Here is a 10,541-nt window from a genome sequence, read left to right as displayed (position 1 = left end):
ATGTACCATAGGTATACATACTCTCTCTTTATATTCACTACTTTTAATCCTATGGCACAGAACTACATCAACTAACTTATAATTATTCTTAACTACATGTTGATTTTCGTTATTCAGTAAGGTAATAACTTTACCCCAAACTGGATCTTGGGGTTGGAACTTAGCTATTACCTTACACATTATTCGAAAACTTTTCTTAAGACGGAGTACATCCATCTGCATTACCTTAAAATTATTAGTGGCTTGAGATATTTCAGTACATTCACTCAAACCAGGTGGCAATCTGGATAAAGCATCTGCTATGATGTTACATTAGCCACTGATATATTTGATGTCAATATCGTATTCTTGTAGCAATAGATACCACCGAAGTAGTCTACTATGTAATAATTAGCGTTTCATTATAAAGGACAGCGCTTTATGATCAGTATAGATGTTTATCCTACGTCCGTAGACGAAATAACGGAATCTGTGTAGCGACCAGACAATAGCCAAAATTTCTAACTCTGTTGCTGTATATGCTCTCTCACAACTACTTAGAATCCGACTTGCAAATCCTATAATGGAAATATTATCTAAATCGTAGCCCTCATCATTTCAGACGCATTGGACATTATACTAAATGTTTTATACAAGTCAGGGTGTGCAGGCATTCTAGCATTCAACAAAGCACTATGAATCCTTTCGAAACTAGCTGTACATGCGTCAGTCCACATCCATGGTACGTTCTTTCGCAATAACCTCAACAAACTATCGTCGTTTAGTATTTTATTAGGTAAAGATCGACTAAAGAACGACACCATATCTAAATACGCTTTAAGTTGTCTCTTGTCCTTACGATATGGCAATTTTCTAATTATGTCAAGTTTCTTCGGATTTGGAGTTATCATGTGACCTAAAAATTTGATTTTATTTTTTCCAAACTTAGACTTGTTCAAGTTAACTGTTACACCAAATTCTTTAAATTTTTCAAATACTTTCTTCGACAATACAAGGTGTTCCTCCCAAGTTTGGGTTGCTATCAACAGATTGTTAACGTAAGTGGTCACAGATTGTAATAATTCGGGACCTAGGACCGTATCCAGGGCCGTGATAAAAACTTTTCCGCTGATGTTGACTCCGAACTGCAAGACCCTAAACTGATAACTGCGTCCAGCGAAAATAAATGCCGTATACTTCTGTGAATCTTCTGAAATCATGACCTGCCAATATGAACTTCTCAGGTGAACTGAAGATAATATCTTTACTCCATGAAATCTCTGTAACATTTCCTCTAAATTCTCAGGTCTTGTCATTATGTGTTTTACTATTTTGTTAATGTTGCGGGCATCTGAAACTATTCTAACACTCCCGTCAGATTTAATAACTTAAACTATTGGACAACTGTATGATGAATTCGAGGGTTCAATATTCTTCCACTCTAACATTTTCTTTATCTCTCTCGCTACCAACTCCTTTTTTAATGATGGTACAGAATACGACGCTCGACAGTAGGTTTGGTGGGGATACACTTCAAACTCGTATATAAAATCTTTAATTATGCCTGGTTTAGGAGCAAACACTTCTATATTATTTATTAAAACCTCGCTGAGTTCTACTCTTTGATTTTCAGACAAATACTCGGATTCACTAACCTTGTCGTTAATGGCTTGCTTGATATCCACAGTTTCTTGCACACTCAAATAACATAGTTGGTTTAATCTATTACAATCTTCGATCATGTCAGATGTCTCAGTGATTACTTGAAAACTATGTGAATACTTTCCTGTAAGCTCGACCCTCTTTATAAATTTAATTTCTACTCTTTGATCGTCAAGTACTAGAGAACATGTTCCTTGATTAAGGTTCAGTATTGCCTTGTGATCCCTTAATAAATTTCAACCCCAAATGCAATCGTAGGATAGTCCTGTGGTGATTAAATAATTTACATTCAATTTATGTCCCTCTAGATCTATTTATACTATTGTCTCCAGTTTGACGGGTACTGCATGGGCTCCTACAGCACCTGACACCACACAATTAGATACTGGTAACATAGGTAAAGCTTCTGTTTTCTCAAGTTGATCGGACAAATTGCGGCTCATAACACAATGCTGGAATGGTTGAATTCATTTTGCCCTCCTGCCCATCACCAGTCCGTGTTGGAAGACTTACCTGGGCTGGGCTAAGTTTGTTGGCGATTGACTTTATGTACCTGGTTGCTCCTCGACCACTACAACCCGTACGTCGTGATTCTGATTGCCCCATTCACTACTGTTGACATATGGCCTAGTCTCTGGTGCTCTTTGTTCCGGTACCATTCTATTTCAGGGATTACCACTTGGTATATTTCCTAACGGTTGTTTCCAAGGAGTCGGCGGTGAATTATTCCACCCTACCGCTCTCTGTTCACCATTATCCACTGAATTCCCTTCAAACTTCCGTTTCCGGTTACCGGTATTAACATTCCCACTATTATTGTTCCCATTATATTGATTGTTAGAGACATATACGTTGAAATTATTAGGTTGGTTGCTTCTCCTATTAAAATTGTTGGCAGAGACACAAATCCACTTCTGTTTGCACCAATTCATCACTAACAAATTGGTGCCCCCGAAGGCATGGTTTTGTTTTTGGAAACAGATGAAAATCAGATGGGGCGGTATGGAGGATGACTGACGATAGTGATCCCAAGCCGTCGGATTATTCCAGATGCCTCAGCCCTCGTGTGTGGTCTGTCAGTATCATGCTGAAGGAGAGAATGCTCCATGTGAGGATGCTCCATGTGTGGGCAAACTCTTGTAATTCGTGCATCCTGTATCTTAGGGGTTTTCACGCATTGACATAGTTGTGTTCCATGCTGTCATGCTACACGCTACAATTAGGAATCCTCTTGTAGCAGAGGTTGCAGATTGTGTCAGAAAAGCGGGAAGGTTGACCGAGTACTATGCATGACATCAAAATCTCAACCGTCATTGAGAACAGAATAAAAAATTGGGAGGCGCTACTTTTCAAGACGTTTGCGAACTTTGCTGATCTTATGAAACTATGATTGGTAGCCCTATTTCTAAGTAGGGGAACAAGCTTACGAATGAAATATGGGGTTGGCCGAGGGCTCTCCCACAGCCACTGCTTCACATGGCACATTTTGAACAAAGATTCTTTAATGCATTTCCAAAGTTTAAGGACAAGAAAATGGGCTATAAGGGGTACACCAAAGAAATAATTGCGATTTTTATGGTAATAGGGATCAGGTAGATGAAGTATTTAAGGTGCTTAATAGCCAAAATCCTTATAATAATTTTACTGTCGAATTATCACTGGGAGATAAGCCACCCTATTTGGATTTAAACATCTCTCTGAATGAAAGAAAAATTCTGTTCAGTCTTTATCATATGACCACCACAACATAATTTGACACAAAGTTCTGGACATCTCACGTCCCTTAAACATGTTGCCTTTAGAGCAATCCTCTATAGAGTGCAGGAAATTCCGTTGAACAATAGAGAGATAAAGAGAGAACTAGATACCATTAGATATGCAGCCCAGGTGAAATATTATTCTTGGAAGATGGTCAACAAATAGAAGAGAATATTGGCACAGGGGGTACGAAAAACGGATCAGAGGGTAGTATCCTCCTTAAGCAGAATGTGGAAGATAAGAAGAAGAGATGTTGCAGAGTATCTTGACGTCGACCAGTCTCAGATAAGGCGGGTCGGTGGCTGAGAGCCTTAAATGTCATAGCTGCATATTTAATACCCAAGAAAAATGGTCACTTGTTTGTACATAATGAAGAACGACAGGTTCACCTTATGGCAATACGAGTGTTCATGAGATTAATAGACCTCAGTGTGACTACAGATTCGCAGGCCAAATGAGTGAAGCTTCCATATCAGATATAAGGAGCATAATGCAGTGAATTATCCTGTCAGTCGTTTCCTTCCACCTAGCTCTCAATAATCAAAACTTACAGGATGTTAGCGAAGATTCAGATATCTGCCACAAGTGGCCTATAGGCCCAACACTGACATCTTGGAAGAAATTGAAATCATGAAATGTAAAATCAAGCATGCAGAGATTGATTTTAACAAACTGTGTTAAGGCTTTATGGAATGCTTCGTATCTATATATAATATTTTTGAGGTAGTGTATCCCAGAAGACAAACCCTATTTTCTGTAAAATGTACAGAATCTCAGATTTTTTTTTTAGGTTTTTATTATCATATATTTTTCATTTACTTCCACCACGACTTTTTTCTCTGAAGCTCGCGCTAATGCACTCATGTATGTTGATGTGTAATTATATGGACAAGAGAAAGCCACTGGCTTTTTACGGTGTGTAAATCATATATAGATCGAGTGCTTTCCTCAGCGTGAATTAAACAAGTGTAGCAGGTATTACAGGGGGTTGTGGACTTGTTCACATCAGCACAGTTGATTAGTTCTTATATTATGCATTTGTTACTTACAGGCTTCCTTGCTGAAGGTTCTCCTTTCTTAATATGTTCTTATTCATACATTGATTCCTAATATGTGGTTGTTAACTGCGTTTTTATTGATGTTGCCATTGTGGCGGTGATGTTGTTACATGGTGGTATCTGCCCTCACTAGTGGTGTTACGTGGTGGTAACATATACTATTATTGGCACTGTAGGAGATATGTCCACTTGCTTACTTTTTATCACATTTGTTAGAGGTGCAATTGGTTTACTGCAGGTGTTGCTATATATAATAATAGTGCAACTCTTGTCCATTGGCGGTTTTAGTGTGTTAGTGATAGAGCTTTTTCATGACATTTGAGATATGACGATAGCAGGGATACTAGGTTACAGCTTTCCCATGAGATGCTAGCCATTGTGCACTTGGGCCAGTACATTGACCATCACATGACATTTTAATTTTGGTGTTCGGCTGGTACGATGTTCTGTATGCACATGAATACAGAATTGGTAAGTTAGAATCTTTACATAAAGAGGACATACCGTGTATGAACTAACATCTAGATCTGGAGGCACTTTTTATAATGTTGGTGAGTGGAAGTCTGCTTTCCACACTGTGTGTCAGCACATATTACTGACAAGCCTAACCCATGAGCATGTGAGTTTGTATTGGTTCTATGCGTTATTTCGCCGTGATTAGTTCATGTCATGATATCAGTGGGCGTGATTACAATCTTTTATTTATGGGGCTCTGTTGTGTATTATATGGACCCAGTTTTCTGAACGGTTTTCTGTGCAACCACGAAATATATGAGATGTATTTTCTACCTACAGGGCGTGTACAAGAGCGTCACTATATTTCCCCCTTTTAGATGACTTCTGTGTATATTCTGTATGTACTGAGGTATTCTTTTCAATATTTTACTACATTTTTTTTTCTTATAGTTTCATAGTGCACTGACTGAAAAATAATCGCAACACGAAGAAGGAGTTGCACGAGATAAACAAAAGTTTGTAGGCCTGTTTTTACATCTGAAAAATGATGTATATTCACCTTTCGCGCCAGTCACACAAGAGTGGCGTTAGTAGCGTCACTACGAGAATCCAAATCAGACTTGTATTTAATACTAGCTGTAATGGTCTTCAATGTCACTTACTTTTGAGGCTGGCTGTAGTGAGCTGATGTTTGTCAAGAATGCTTTGAATGCGACAAAGACGCCGTTACCAACACCTCACTGAGTTTAAACAAGGTCATGTGACAGGGCTATGAGAAGCTGGATGTTCCTTCTGTGATATTGCTGAAAGACTTGACAGGAACGTTGCCACTGGACATGATTACTGATATCAGTGGTCTTGGGAATGTATGGTCGTAAGTAGACTGGGCTCCAGATTTCCATGTGACATTAATGACAGAAAAGACAATCATGTGTGGCGTATGGATCTGGGCCATCGTACTGCATCTGCAGTAGAAATACGAGCACCATTTAGCACCACATTGAGACAATGAACAGTTACAAATCGGTTATTTTCTTTGACGGCTTCGAGCCAGCTGCCCTGTAGCATGCGTTTCACTGACCCCAGAACGCCGCCATTTGCGACTTCAGTGGCGTCAGTGACAGGTCATCAGAGAGCAGGGTGCAGGTCTCTTGTGTTTTCTGATGAGAGCTGCTTCTGTCTTGATGCCAGTGATAGCTTTGTGTTGGTTAGAAGGTGGCCAGATGGGGGCCTGCAACCAACCTGTCTGCTTGTTAGACACACAGGACCTACAGCTGGAGTTATGGCCAAGGGTTTGTTTTTGTATGACAGCAAGAGCCGTCTCATGGTTATCCCACACAACCTGACTGCAAATCGGTGCGTCAGTCTGTTGATTCGATTAGTTGTGCTGCCATTCATCTATAGCGTTTCAAGGGGTGTCTTTCAACAGGATAACACTTGCTCACATACCTCTACAGTATGTTAACATGTTGCCTTGGTCTGCACAATCATCAGATCTGTCTCCAGTCGATCACATATGGGACAGTATTGGACGACAACTCCAGTGTCACACATGCAGCATTAACCAACCCTGTATTGACCGACCAAGTGCAACAGGCACCGAACTCAATTCCACAGACTGACATCTGACACCTGTACAACACAATGCATGCACGTTTGCATGCTTGCATTCAACATTCTGACGGTTTCAGTGGTTATTAATGTACTAACATTTCACATTTGCTAAGGATTTTCTTGCACTTACATAACCTGTGATCTTGCAGTATTAATAAATATGCTACCTAGATAAATGTATTCCTGAAATTCAATAGACTACATTAATTATTTTTAAATGTTACAATTTTTTCCTTCAGCTTATGTTTGATCATCACATTTAGTAGCAATTTTTCAGGTGACTTAAAGATGGGACCGTGGTCCTGAAACCTGATTATGCTTTTCTTTTTTGGAAAGTAAATTTAATACAGTTGCGTTTGGATTTAATTAAACATGAATAATATTTACATTCTATTGTTTATGTTCTTGCAATGTAGTACTGGCTGCTATCTCAAGTATTAGAGTAGGTTTTGGCTACTTAAATAATGTTGATCTGCTTGCTATATCTGGTGTCTTTCTTTTTTCACATATGATAATAAATTTTGACAGTGACTGTGAGTTGAACTCCATAAATTTTTTGTAATATTTCTCAATGTAATGTTGTTACATTATTGTGCACAGTTATTTATTCACACATTTTTGCTTGAGTCCTTGTTAATACTATAGTACTAGTGGGTATTGTACTTCAGTAATAAGAAGAAACGTAAGTTGTTTTCGCAGTAATGTCATGTTGAAACAATAAATATAACCATAATTTCTCAAGTAAAAAAAAAAGACAACTCCTAATTCACACAATTCTAATGCAACATCACTGAGAATGTTAATTTTGCCTCACAATTCTTCAATTTTAACAGTCTACACTGACAATATCAGTATGAAGTTTCTCGGCATAAATTAAGTAAAGTAACCTTCAATGCAGTATTAAAATAGATACTTAAAATGACAAAATGGATTGGAGTTGTTGACAGTATTAATTTTAATAATGAAATTACCATTAACATGTATGGTATTTAGAGAATAAGATTAATATGAATCTCATTATGAGTAACTGTTCATTACTAGCATCACCATCATCATGTGATGTTCTTGCCCTTTTTTGGAGTCTTTTCTTTTGAAAGAAGGCGCCATAAGTGGAGGAATATCGTTCACATTTTAAAAATTCTTATCTTGCACTTCATGCAATAATCCTTTGTTGGGGTGTTAAATGAGCTTTAAGGGAGTGGAGAGTAAAATGGGACATCAGGTTGACAGTACATTTGTTATACGTATTATATTCTTTATTCTGGCCCTGGGCCATAGTACATCAGGAGAAGCTTGGTTAAGGGGTCCAGTTTCTCTCATGCAAATGAAGTGACATCTGTTGTCTTTGACATCGTGAAGAACGGGGGCAAGAATGGTGTCACTCCAAAGCCACTATCAGCGACATCTCTGGCTGTGATCATGAAGACAGCGTGGCAGCGCAGCTGATGATGGTGGTGAATTTCCTCCAGTGAGTGGGCAACTTTCTTGTGACTCACGTTTGGCTGCCCTGTCTTGTGGTTGAACAGTGGAGTCCATACTGCATTCTGGGATGTCGCTCCAGTTGTCACAAGCTCATGGTTTAAGCTGTGATTCTAAGACAAGAATCATTTACTACACGAATGGCTGAGTACTTATATGCTGTAGACTATGTTAGTTTAAGACTTAAGGCTTGTACTCTACACACTTTCGTGGTAGCAAGTGAGGAAAGGCTTCCATCCTTCCGCTAGTGTACTGCAGTGTCACATGTTGCTATACTGTGCACAATGCCACTTGGCCGTGTTTTGCTTTGCAACACGTAACGCTCTCACCTCCCTGCGGCTGTCTCTGTTGCAAATCACTTCCGCTCCAGAGTATTTTTGGACCAAATGGGTCTATACGCTAGACTGACCTCCTTTTTATCAAATCCCGTCCCTCAGGTCAACCAAACTAGATTATCCTTTACACAAGAGTTCCTGGCTCTGTCAGCCCTGTTTCGTCTCTTAAGATTTTTTCTAACAATTGTTTTCTTTAACCCCATCACTTAATCTCACTCATTGCCACAGGGCCGCTCGTCCTGCCCCTTAACTCAAACACCTTGTAACTTGTTTCATTATAGGCTTTTCGCACAATTACTACTCTCTATGCCCTACTTAAAAGCTAAAATGAAATAATTATTCTTAATACTATCCTCCTGTGCGTTCAGCTCCATTCTGTTGCTTTTATGCTCAGGGCCTCTAATCTACTTGAATCTGAACAATGACTGGGCCCAAGCTCAGTCTTGTGCTTCGTCTTCTATGTTTCAAAACAAAGATTACATAGCAGAAGAAGTGCTGCTGTAGTGGTTGGTAGGACAATAGTCAATATTGTCTCTTTCCTGTACTGATTTTCCCTATATGAATTTACATGCTGCAATAAGGTTTCCAGGGAGACTCGTCCACCCTGCTGGTTCAGAAACGTGTGTATAGACTGCGTTTATTCCGACCCTAGGGTTTGATTTGAACTGCTTAGACTTCTGGCAGGTAGCGGTACCGTGAGCCCCTCTGGACAGTACAAGTGAGGCTCCGAAATATTCAGGTGAGTTATCCCTGAAATGGTGTCAGGTAGACAGAGAGTAGGACCCATTATCTCTCACGCTGTTCCATTTAATAACAAATAACTCCTGTTTAATTCTAGCCTCTTCGGTAGTGTAAGCTTCCTCTGATCGAAACAACTAGCCGGTACTACCATCTTCTTAAAGGTGGAGTACAACCAATGCGCCTCAACCTGCTGAAAGTGCAATTCTGGGTCTAGCACTTCTTTAGTGCATGTTCATGGGTCATGTTCACCGGGAATTTACGATTGGAAGAGGAACAAAACTCTAACCTGGACTGAAAGGTTCACAGTTTGTAGTTGTGTGATAATCTTGTGTAATATTGATATATAGAATGAATATGTGTAAGATATCGCGCGTTCGAGCTAAGGGGAGGAATATGTAGTGCTTCGAGAATTTTGGGGTAAATTCTAGAAACACTTGGCTGTCCACCATTTCGAACACCCGATATTTTAATGACGAAGTTGAGGGAGCCTTTTTACTGCGCCACACGTATTTGTGTGCGCAGGAAGGACAGCTGTCACGAGATGCCTGGAGCGGCGTCAGACGAGCGGCCCTGACAAGTGGGGGCCGCGCACGCCTTGGAAGCCGTATGTCCGGTCCAAGGAGTAATCAAGGGACACTCTTTGACAGTGAAATAGTAATGACTGCAGGGAACAAATGAAATATTTTTTATCTAGAGACTCTAGATACTCTGTTGTTTGACTTACTAGGAGCAAGAACTGTTTTAAAAGAGGTTATTAAAACCAAAAGAGTCTGTAGTGTTATATATTAAGTACTAATGTTTTCCCGACGGGGCTGATTTGCGAGAAATGGAAACGCATGTGAAACTTACAGGGTGTTTCAAAAATGACCGGTATATTTGAAACGGCAATAAAAACTAAACGAGCAGCGATAGAAATACACCGTTTGTTGCAATATGCTTGGGACAACAGTACATTTTCAGGCGGACAAACTTTTGAAATGACAGTAGTTACAATTTTCAACAACAGATGGCGTTGCAAGTGATGTGAAAGATATTGAAGACAACGCAGTCTGTGGGTGCGCCATTCTGTACGTCGTCTTTCTGCTGTAAGCGTGTGCTGTTCACAACGTGCAAGTGTGCTGTGGACAACATGGTTTATTCCTTAGAACAGAGGATTTTTCTGGTGTTGGAATTCCACCGCCTAGAACACAGTGTTGTTGCAACAAGACGAAGTTTTCAACGGAGGTTTAATGTAACCAAAGGACCGAAAAGCGATACAATAAAGGATCTGTTTGAAAAATTTCAACGGACTGGGAATGTGACAGACGAACGTGCTGGAAAGGTAGGGCGACCGCGTACGGCAACCACACAGGGCAACGCGCAGCTAGTGCAGCAGGTGATCCGACAGCGGCCTCGGGTTTCCGTTCGCCGTGTTGCAGCTGCAGTCCAAATGACGCCAACGTCCACGTATGCGCAAGAG

The sequence above is a fragment of the Schistocerca cancellata genome, unplaced genomic scaffold (assembly GCF_023864275.1).
Source record: "Schistocerca cancellata isolate TAMUIC-IGC-003103 unplaced genomic scaffold, iqSchCanc2.1 HiC_scaffold_1143, whole genome shotgun sequence".
Classification (NCBI taxonomy): domain Eukaryota; kingdom Metazoa; phylum Arthropoda; class Insecta; order Orthoptera; family Acrididae; genus Schistocerca; species Schistocerca cancellata.
Note: the sequence above shows the minus strand (reverse complement) of the source record.